The 11,831-nt window shown below is 45.3% G+C and overlaps 1 long non-coding RNA gene across 1 annotated transcript; it reads right to left on the bottom strand.

Moving 5' to 3' along the window:
- Window positions 1-568: 568 nt before the first annotated feature.
- Window positions 569-1,710, bottom strand: LOC132882256 (uncharacterized). Its single transcript, XR_009654149.1, has 3 exons — window positions 1,455-1,710; window positions 1,263-1,328; window positions 569-1,166 (listed from the first exon to the last, which is right to left on the bottom strand). It is a non-coding gene; the product is annotated as an uncharacterized LOC132882256 (long non-coding RNA).
- Window positions 1,711-11,831: the final 10,121 nt, after the last annotated feature.

The raw sequence follows: 11,831 nt of genomic DNA, 5'->3' as shown, positions 1-11,831 counted from the left end.
TGCTTTGCACTGCAACCTATGGGCTCCCCTAGGGGAGCCCATAGGTTGCTGTGCTGCAGCACTGCATCCTAACTAGACCGGACAATTCCCCGGGGGAAATTGTGAGAGGATGCAGTGCGCGAAGCAATTTGGTCACTCATGCAAGCTAGCTGTGAATGTGTGACTTGCTATGAGGCTACAAAATTGATGTTAAACATCAAGTTATTACTGAAAAACTATTGATTAAAAAAACAGACACTGAGAAATGGTCCTATAAACAACTTTACCAATATAAAAGCTTACCAGGACTATCAAATATGTGATGTGAACTTTCCCAGTCGCAGGTTCCTGGTCAGGCCAGCGTGGCGCAGCAGCAGGTGAGATTTTTATTTATTTTTAACAATAAGTTAACTGGTTAATATTTAAAATTTGAATATTTGTCTGGTCAAATATACATGTGGGTTTTTTGTCTTTCACAGGAGGAGTACTGTACTGTGTGAATGTGTGACTTACTATGAGGCTACGATGCTAACAGCTAGCTAACATGCTAATACCTAGCAAGCAATAATAAAACAACCATAAACAGACATTTTGCAGCAGATATTTGGTTTATTTTTCCATAAAACACAAGCAAACAACCAAGGCATTGAAAAACACCCGATGAGTCAGCAAAAATCAACATAAGTCTAACGCTTTTAACAAACATTGTCGCAAAGCAGCTTTACAGAATTTGAACAACTTAAAACATGAGCTAATTTTGTCACTAATCTATCCCCAATGAGCAAGCCTGTGGCGACGGTGGCAAGGAAAAACTCCCTCAGACAACAACATGAGGAAGAAACCTCGAGAGGAACCAGACTCAAAAGGGAACCCATCCTCATTTGGGCAACAACAACATGAACAGTTTAACATGAAGACAGTTTCATTGATGGAAACTTTAGGACTGCACTCAAGTTAACAAGTCAACTGTAGTCCTCAGGCATAAAAGCATTACTGTAGCAACAAAAAGCAGATTAGGTACTACCGGTCAACTAATCACAGGCCCTAGGACCTGGTGTGTATCCTCCCTACTAAATACAATGAGAACTAATCTAAGAAGCAGACAAGACAACCGAACCAATCAGGAAACTAAAGATAAAAGGGGGGGGGGGATCTTCTGGAGGTCTTCTTCCTGAGTCTTGTTCTTCCTGTAACATTAAAACAGTATTCATTAGTCAGGTGCACTTTTCAAAGTGTTGTTTGATATACAAATCAATGAAGATACAATGCTAAATATCCCTTACGTTCTTCTGCTGGGTTGCTGTCTTCACTGGAGAGTGAGCTGCTATAGTCTTCTGGAGGTCTTCATCCTACATATGTTCCCAGATTAAAAAACAACAAGACATAAGTTACAGGTTTCAATGCATTGTGTTAAAACATTGCTCAAAAGTTATGAAATATTTCTTTGCTTTTTTGTGATCGGTTGCTGTCCCCACTGGCACGAGATCAGCTGTGGTCCTCTTCATTTCCTCCTCACTCTGCTGTGAGATACTCCTGCTTTTGAACATGGACAGTAGAGAGCCTGAAGAAGAGAAAGGGAGGGGGATTTAGTTACATTACTCAAACGCGAGTGAATAATTCAAAGGAAGAGAGATACTTACCTTGTGATGGACCTTGTTGACATTCAGCTTGATTTTACATAAAGCAACATTACAATACAAGATTACATAACATTACATTACATTAGCTAAGCCAATTCCATAACATTTTAAATTGACCGCCGTTCTCAGCAGCTCAGTAAATGACAAGATAATGCGGAGCCCTTTATTACATAAATAAATACAATTACACTGCATTTACAAAAGACTCAACCATTTCCAGCCAACACATGCCACTACAATGATTAGTCTTAACAATAACTTAAAACTACACAATTGAAAAGCTGAGCACTCATTGAACAAACTGAATGAGTGACCTGAAACACGTATATGAAAAACAATTAAGAAAAACGCCCACGCAAACAAGTTATGACAAAATGAAACAATGTGAAGGGTTTTTTTTTTTTACAAAAAAAAAATTTAAGGTCAATTAACACTTTACAGAGAGAGTACAATAACAGTGACGATAAACTACTCCTTGACCAGGCTCAAGGAGTGCCTAGAAACTACATATGCATTACACACACACACACACACACACACACCTTACAGGATACAGAAACTCGAACTTTTCTATGGATCATGTGTTGGCTAGAGAGGCTTAGTCGGTCAAAATACAATAAACCGGACTGTGGTAACTGTAGTACGTTTGGAGAACACCTGATTGAAGACACTTATCAGGATGTGAAATATAAATGTGGTCAATCAGTGTGTTCTTCTCGGTGGTGGACTCTTTAATTAATTGAGTGTAACCTCTGGACTGAAATAAGTCTTTGATGCTTTTTTTTCCTTTCGAAAGAAGATCCTCATTAAAATCGCCACAAACAACAATGGGCTGGTGATTTAAAATGGCCAATGAGTCCAAGAGGTTTTTCAAATTTTGGAGAAAGATTCCTAATTGAAAATTTGGCGGTTTGTAAACCGTCGCCAATAGTACTTTGACCGGAGCCTTGATTTTAACAACAACAAACTCCAAATCCGTGACCTGTTGCATGTACCTGCGAGGCTCTGCTTGCACATAGTCTCTGCAGTACACTGCAACTCCACCTCCATCTTTTTTAGCCATGTCCACACAGCTGTTGTAAGACAGCTGTCTGCTACGTGGGAACATGGCATACCCCTCCAATTGAAAAATTTCAGCTACAGAAGACCCCGACAAATGTGTCTCTGTAAGGCAAAGCACATCCGCTCGTTGGAGCTCGTGATGCGCTCTCAGGTCCACCATGTGACATGGCAGACCCTGCGTGTTGTGGTGGACAATTGTCAAAACCTTTGGAGTTTGTTGCACGGATTGAAGAAAACTCAACAACGGTCTACAGCTCTGGAAAGACGCTCGAGGCATACTTTCCATAGCCATCTTGATCTCGGGGTCGGCGTAGATCTTCTTCTCGTCGAAGTCACAGACGGTCAGACCTCCCAGCGAAGTTGTGCGGCTTAGAGCTACATAAGCCATGCCCGGTTCGAAGACGCGTTTCAGGCACACAACCGCCGACGCCATCGTCATGCCTTGTACTTTGTGGGCCGTACAGGCAAAAGCCAACTTCATGGGGAACTGGCGACGAACAACGCCTTTTTTGCTGCTCAGGTTCTCCTCAGACCTTTCAATATAGGCCAGATTGTCTGAGGGACCCAAGATCTTTTTGCGGAATCTCTGTCCTGCTGTGGGATTGTCCAGCTGGAGTCCAATCAACTTTACATATTTTGGCTCGCGCTCCGTCATCACAATGTGCGAGATGGTTCCGAATGTTCCGTTAACAATTCCGTCCTCCACGTCGAGATTCCTGGTCAACATAACGCGTACTCCTTGAGCAGCCATTATGTTGTCAGGCAAGTCTCGCTGGTTACCTTTAACGGCGAACACCATCGTCATGCAGCCGGTCGTAGGCATTTTACGGTAATCCTGAGCTGCGATGTCGATGGCATCCTCGTGGAGGGAGGCTACAGTGGCGGAGTTGTGACGGTCAACTTCTTTGTTGGTGGCGTATATATGCAGCCTATCTACTGGACAATCCTTGATGTCGGCCACTGCCTGTGTGAGCAACCGTCTATCTTCGTCGCTCAAAGGATCGCGCTTTTGCTTCACTCTCAGGCGGTTCAAGAGCTCAGCAAAAGCCCGATCGTCCTTCTGTCGCATGATCTCTGTAAGGACGACCATTTTGAAGTGATCCTTCCAGAGATCAAACTCCGTCTCCTCGTACACACACAGCGGCTTGGCTCTACCGGGAGGCGGCAACTGATAAAAGTCACCTACAGCAAGGACAGAAATTCCTCCGAACGGCTTCTTGTTTCCTCGGATCTGTTGAAAACGCCAGTTGACGTAGGCAAACAGCTCTTTGGAAACCATGGAGATCTCGTCAATGATGAGAATCTCCGCGTTGGACAGCGCCGCTCTGACCTCATCAAGGGCGTTTCCAAGACCTTGATACGGTGGCTTCAAGGATCTTGGCAGTTTGAGGACGGAGTGCAACGTTACGCCAGCGATGTTGAAGGCTGCTGTGCCAGTGAAGGCGGTCAGCAGCACCGCAGGCTGGGACATGTCTGCATGGTCCCGGAATCTGGGGAGCTCACGCAGAATCCTCGTTGCCTCCTGGTGAACGCACTTGATTACGTGCGATTTACCACAGCCAGCTCCCCCGGTCAAAAAGTAATAAAACGGATCGACGTCACGACCCCACACAAGTTCAAAGCACCACTGACGTATGCTGTAGAAGATAGAAGCCTGCGTTTCGTTCAGACTTTGATACATTTTTCTCACAAAGTCTGGACTCAACTGCGGCGCTTCTATCCTAGGCATGGAGCTCCTCCCGTCTTTCTTGACTTCGTATTCAGGAACTTCTTCTTGGTCTTCACGCTCATCGTCAGGTTCTCGCTCTGCAAGACACTCTAACCGGTCTGCCTCTACTTCAGGCGCATAACAGTCCAATTCATTAACTATAGGGCCGTGCACCCGATACTGTTCCAACGCTTCGTCAAGCTTCCGACCTTGACCTTCATAGCGTTGTTTGTTGCGGTCTACGATGGCTCGGACACGCACGCCATACTTTTGGCCACACTTATAAAACTGCTCGTAGGTCGGGTGTGCTTCATCTCTCAGGTCGTCATCGGATCTGTGTGGGAGATAAAGCTTGAGCAGTCTTCTATAGAACTTCTCAGGTGTTTTCTGCTCTGAGAAGCGAGGAAATCTAATAATTGCTGGTTTCCCAGTCCTCTTCTGAACAAAGCCCATGTCGTGTAAGAGGGGGATGCCGCTTCTACTTTCAGTTTGCTGCCCGTACAGCACCCTGTACTCCGACGCAAACTCGGCCATGCACATGTGCTCGAACTCCGGCTCGACAGGCCTGTAGGCGTATTTGTCAGGCAGGCCCGACATCCACACCTCCTCCGAACCCGGCTCCATTTGCTTGAGTCTGCCAATAGGGTGACTCATCTTCAGACCCTCCTCGTCGGTCTGAAGGAACACAACGGAGCGGGAGCACCTCTTCAGACGCAAGCTGCAGGTGCGAGCAACAGCCTCTTGAGCGCTGACCTCTCTATGTTTAACATAGGCCTGCATAATCTGCTTCATTTCGTCGCGCTCATTTATGTTGGACTGTTTTACATCTTTGATGACGTTCTTAAGGAATTGAGTCATCTCGTGCTCTGGCTTCGACACATAGGACATCATGTACATGATGCAGCTGTAGTCATCCACGACGTACTGAATGTCCATGTTGGCGTTCCAGGCACGAAGCAGGTCTGGGTTGTACTGATTAACCCAGCAGTCATTTGGATGCCGCTTCAGGACCACGACGTTGCTGTTTGCGGCGTGGTCGAAGAGCTTACGGTACTGCTTACGCGTCAAACCGCATCGGTCGAGCAACTCCGTCAAGCTGCTAAATGAAGCGCCTGCATCCATGAGCAAGTCTCTAACTTGCTGAAGCTTGGCTTTGGCTTTCTTTCGCTTCTTAGCGATTGCCCGCTTCTCCCTCCGTTCTCTAGCAGCAGCCTCGTCTTGGTTTTCGTCTAAAACTCCAGAGGGGCGAACAACGGGGGGCCTAGTGATGAAGGTTTCATCCACGGGCAGTTTAGGGAAGCAAAACCTACAGGCAACATTGCCTTTTTTGCAGGACTTGGAATGGTTCCTGCTGTGCACCTGAACCTCCGAGACAATTCCGTGGAGCTCCAGGTCTGTCTCGGGGTCAGGCATCTCACACGAGATGTAGCGATCTATAAACGCCGCTACTTCGTCGTCAGAGGCGTCGTCAAATTTGGGTGAGTTTTTTATCCAGATCAGCATGTGTATATGGGGACTTCCTCTAGCTTGGAACTCAACCCTATAAAAGTAATCCTCTACTTCACCAATGGGCTGTGCTGGTGAGAGGATAAGGTTGGTCATCAGAGCATCGACTCGCTTTTCAAACATGCGCATCACCGTTACGGGGTTGCTCCGCAGAATGTCGCATTTCGCTTTCCAGTCGAGCTCTGAAAAGTCCCCTAGTTCTCCCTGCTGAGCTTTTATGATCTCTATGACCTCAGGCCATCTCATCTCGGCAGCGGAGAACGTTGCAAAAAACGTGGGTTTGCCAATTTGCCGGACCATGGCGTGGACATCTTTGAGCGTTTTTGTCCAATAAGCCGGGGTGCCTCGAAGAGGTTGCATAAACCGAGTTGCTTCTTGGCTCATAATGAGCCGTTGCACCTCGTCTCGGTCCAGGAGCATAAGGTTGTTAATATGACGGCCATCTGCAGCTCTGGACCTGCCTTTGCGCATTTGAATCGACATGCTGTTTGTCGCCAGGTGCGTTTCTGTGACAAACTGCGCAAAGAAAAGATACGTTTGGTCGCTAGCAAAACGTGTATCAGCAGCAAACAGCCTGCAATTAAAATACATGCTAGGCGAGAGCGAGAAGGTTCTGGGTTCATCCAGTGTGTTCTCTCCTGTCGGGAATTGCACAGGGAAAGCCATGGCTTCTAGTTTCGGTATGGCGAAGAACCCTACTGGTTTGTTGCCCTGGGCGGGGGCAACGCTAAATATTCCATCGCCATACGTAAGAATTTCCTGCGCGATGTCAGGCGGCTGCATACACGTGTCCAGAGTCAGGCCAGGTCTAAGCTCCTCCTCCTCGTCAGCTTCCTTGGGCTGACGACATCTATCGGGGTCCGGGTCGTTCTGACTACTAAAAACCTCTTCGAGGTCTATGCCAGCCTCAATGTCTCCCTGATGCTGCTCCGGCTGCGCAGCATCAGCAACATTGTGCTGCGAGTCGTCTTGATCGACCGACTCGTCAAAAGTGGCACTGTCGTTAATGGATACATCCTGATACTCAGAATGCATCTTTTTAAGCGTGGCCAGGGCAGCTAAAACATTTTTCATGTTAACGGTATAGAAGTGCTGGTAGCCCTTATAGCTAATGCGCCTCTTTAATTTAACTTGAAGTAGCTGCGCTTCCGATCTGGGTCTTGGGAGACTGTTGACAGTCGCTTCCATCTCCGATGGAACGCACACAACAGCTCCGCGGACTGCTTTTTGCTGTCCTTTGGGCAGAGCGATAACCTTGGCGAAAGGCAGTATTTTGGCAATAAGCTGCCTCTCGAGCACGTTGAGCGTAGCCAACTCTGGGGGGATCGGTGCCAACTCCAGTCGGTTCGCGGTGGCAATTGGTGGCATGCGTCCTCTCTTCAAGTGGCTGTCACATGTGTTACAGATCCACTCCTGCAGTCGCTCTTGTGCAATAGAGCAATGTTCAGAGCAGTCGTCGTCACAAAAATGGACGTACTTGCCTGTTAAGCAGGCTGCGGCCACTCTGGGTTTTTGGGTGTACTTTCCCCTATTGCACAATTTAACCTGATTAGGAAACATTGCTCTGTTGCACACCGTACAAACGCACGTTGGTCCACGACGAATTAGCTCGCGAAATGCTGTGATGGCGGCTTCCATCACAGGATTAATCACGGCCTGTGAATGGCGGGGGGTGTGGGGCACTAGCTTCCTATATTTTCGTTTGATCCTTAATGCCCTCTGCATCTTGCTAAAGATGCAAAAAGTAGCATCTGTGGACAGTTTGGTTACTCTGCGCTGGCTACAGCGTTTGATACAGCGTAACCTAAACTCAGGATCACTGTGGTACTTAGCATAGAAACGCTCCTTTCTCTTTTGCCTAAAGCTCTGGTGCGATATATACTTCGTCGTCATATACAATTTCTGTCTACGCTGAAAATCAGGATCCGCCTTATACTTGTCTTTAATGTACTGTTTCTGTCGACTCTGAAAAGCAGGATCCGCCTTATACTTGTCTTTAATGTACTGTTTCTGTCGACTCTGAAAAGCAGGATCCGCCTTATACTTGTCTTTAATGTACTGTTTTCGTCTACTCTGAAAAGCAGGATCTGTCTTATACTTGTCTTTAATGTACTGCTTCTGTCGACTCTGAAAAGCAGGATCCGCCTTATACTTGTCTTTAATGTACTGTTTTCGTCTACTCTGAAAAGCAGGATCCGCCTTATACTTGTCTTTAATGTAACTTATTTGTCTACTCTGAAAAACAGGATCCGTCTTATACTTGTCTTTAATGTACTGTTTTTGTCTACTCTGAAAAGCAGGATCTTCCTTATATCTCTGGATAATTAATACGCTCTTTTTTCTTTGAACTTTTAAATAATAACGTCTGAAAGACAATAACCGTCGTTTCCTATGATTACTGTCTTGTGAATATTTTTTGTCTGCTTCCATTTTTTTAATTCCAAATTCTGGGCACTTGTCATACTTATTTTTTTCATATACCGAGCTTCCTTTTTTTTTGACAACATGGCACACTGGTGCATGTTGCTCTTTCCTACTACTTTTTCTTCTGGCCTTTTGTCGCTGGGTTTTACCGAGTTTTAAGATATTTTCGTTTGTTGGAGGGAGAGCTGTCCTGGAGACTTTTTCTACCAACGATTGCTGAAGACATTCACTGGAACCGATGGCTTCAAATGACACAAGCACCAACTCATAGGTGGCAAAAGGTCCACGATCTGCAAAGAGTTTGAGCAGGTGCTCAGCCAGGTCACTGATTTCAGTGAAGGTCTTCATGATTGCAGTTCCGTTGTGGTCTGGTAGACCTGCTGAATTTCTGGCATGTGAATCAAACACGCCATACCTCCCTGATTTGTCACGGAAAACTGCAATAACCTCTGGAGATACAATGATGAACGCATGCCTAACATGACCTGACAGACACTGAAGCTCTTCAGCAAGGGAAAGGAGACCCTGGTTTCCGTTGCTGCTGGCTTTGACGAGTCCACATTTAATGTCGGACAGATGGACATTGTACATATTTGTGTCTGTCAGGACTTGTTTTGGCATTTCCTCAACGCTAAGATGGTCATCATTGTATCTTCTCTCCAGGATCAGCTGTTGTTTCACTGCTACGTACAGTGAATCTCCCTGTGCCAGCACTCTATCGAGGGCAGCCGTGTTAAAGTGACCACCCTCATTCTCAAAAGCGAGAAAAGTCAGGGACATGCAGGAACACTGATGATTTCTAGAGAATTCACTGTACCTCATGTCTGCCTGACTGTGGCTAGCCCTAGCAACAACAACAGACTGACACCCACTTACCGTCACACTTACCTTGACGCTCGCCTGTAAAGATGTTAAAAGGTTAATTATTACTAAGTTAGTCACAATTAGTTATTAGTCTTACTAGTAGTTACTACCCATTATTGCCAGCATTGTTATTAATACTGTTAACTTTATTATTACTAGTAGTAATAGCAGCAGTCGTAACTAATTACATTACAAACTGTTGTAGAACGTTTTCAGCAAGTTTGTCAGATCAATTAAATAAATCTATAAAAAAGCTGACACAATCTTACACGTTATGGCAAGTATACTTGGCTACACATTACATTATTCCTTGTTTAAAATTTAAACATGTTGAGACCATCGTGGTTTCTCCTTTGTCCCATGGTCTTCTAGAATAAAGTTTAAAGGAGGATTTAAAGGACCTTTAAAGGAGGCTACTACCTTCACCACACCGACACTGCAGGATGTTGACTTTACAAGTACAGAGGTTTTCTGACCAGTATTATTAACTTAAGTTTACCAAGATCATATTTAGAAAACCTCTGTACCATTACTTGTGTTTATCTTTAAACAATTAATAAAACCATAAACTGTTTAGACTATACTACTCTGAATTATTTCTTCCTTAAAGGTCTTTTTATGCATTTGAGTTGAAATAAACCACACACACCCACAAGCACTTTATTAAACCCACGATAAACCCGAATGTAAATGTCCTGACCTCTTTAGCAAGGGAGCTGGAGAGTCCATCGTCGATTATCCAGGGCCAGGAAGTCGATGAGGGAAATGGTGTCCATGTCTGTGATAAGTCATAACTCCAATTAATATTTAGACATGAGGAAACAACGCACCAAGTTGATACAAGAAAAGTTTTCCAAGTGTATTTCAATTTCTCACTGAAATTTGTGTTGTGTGCAGAGAAAGATAATGCTATCAGATGTTAAATGAACCAGTTTAATGTAATTACAGCTGATTTTACAGTAAACGTTCTGTGTCAACTGTGGAGTAAATACCTTAGCTGGGCGAGGAGACTGATGGGCCACATCTTTAATGGTCTTGGATGGTCCAGCTGGTGAAGGAGTCTTCATCCTGGGCACCTGAAAACAAATAATTTGATAAAATGAAGACTTTAATGACATTATGAACTTGACTTAATAGGAATAATATTTACCTTCGCAACCGGGGAACAGCAGGGAGTCTCCGGATCACCCAAACTGCAGGACAACCTGACTGGAGGGGACTCCATCAGCTGTTGACACACGAGAACAAACACGTTAAACTTCATGTCTCAGTGAACACAATGTGTGTTCTGTGTGAGATTGTGTCTGTTGTGGCAGAGAGTAACATACGTTGGTCACTGAAATTTGGGTGCGGGGGGATGGTCCGTCCGTGGTCCTGGACCGAGGAACCGGGCTGGAGGGGGCGTCGTCCTCCAGTCTCTGTGACAGCCTGGTTGGAGGGGATCCAACCAACTGTCGACAGATGAGAACAAATACATCAAAATTCAGACAGTCTAGTTATGTCTCCATGAAGACACCGTGTCAACTGTAAACATTCACTGTGTGTGTCAGTTGTGTAACATACGTTGTTCACAGGAGACTGGTGGTGGGGGGGGCGTCTCTCCGAGGTCCTACGACGCCTGGCTGCCGCTGGGGAGGCCACCTGCACCATCAAATAAAACATAGCATCAGTAACTGTAGAACAAGGAGAAACTTTAGAACACAGCCGAGAAGAGACGTCAGACAATTTACCTTCTTGCTCGCTGGAGGAGACCTGCAGTCCTCTATGCCAGACAGCCGAGAAGGAGACACCTCCTCCACAGCACGAAGGATCGTGCTACTGAACCACACTGGGTTCAGTGGGAGGAAGGACTCCTCCTGTGAAAGACAAAAAAAAAAAACCCGCATGAATATTTGTCTGGTCAAATATACAAACTTTAAATATTAACCAGTTAACTTATTGTTAAAAAAATAAAAAAGTCACTCACCTGCTGCTGCGCCACGCTGGCCTGACCAGGAACCTGCGACTGGGAAAGTACACATCACATTTGATTAAATAGATGCTTTTTAATTACAACTGTGAACCCGTTCACCAAAATGTACCCAAACACATGTAAACACACAATATAATAAACTTTACTAACCTTGCTTCTCCGACCAACGACCTTCCACTGGAAGGGGTCAGGAGACAGAGGAGCACATACCTCGCCCTTCACAACCAGCTTAGGAGATACCTTCCCAAGTGGCTGTGAAGGAGTGGGAGACACCGGGGGAGGTGGTGGTGTCTTGAGGAACTGCTCCGTCGCGGCCCACAGCAGCTGGGTGAGGATGCCCATCCCTTCACGGTCGCTCAGGTGAACCTGCAGACATGACAACACAAATCCATTTACAGACAAAGTTCAACTACAAAAAGTAGCTCGTGTTGACTGGTTCATGTCAGCACGAGAAATTATAACAAATTAGACTTTTTCTATCACAGACATTCTACTTACGCCGTCTCTGCTCCACAGCTCCAAGCGCGTAAGGGGGAAGTGCTCCGCCACAGAGAAGTACCTCACACCTAAAAATATAAAAACGAAAAACATAAGTCATTACAACATCCACACATGCATTATGACTATGTTCATTACTATGTCACAGACATTAAGTACATTTCTTGTTCTTGTTTTA

This window comes from Neoarius graeffei, chromosome 2 (assembly GCF_027579695.1).
Source record: "Neoarius graeffei isolate fNeoGra1 chromosome 2, fNeoGra1.pri, whole genome shotgun sequence".
NCBI lineage: Eukaryota > Metazoa > Chordata > Actinopteri > Siluriformes > Ariidae > Neoarius > Neoarius graeffei.
The sequence above is the reverse complement of the archived record's forward strand: the minus strand, read 5'-3'. Positions and strand labels throughout refer to the sequence as shown.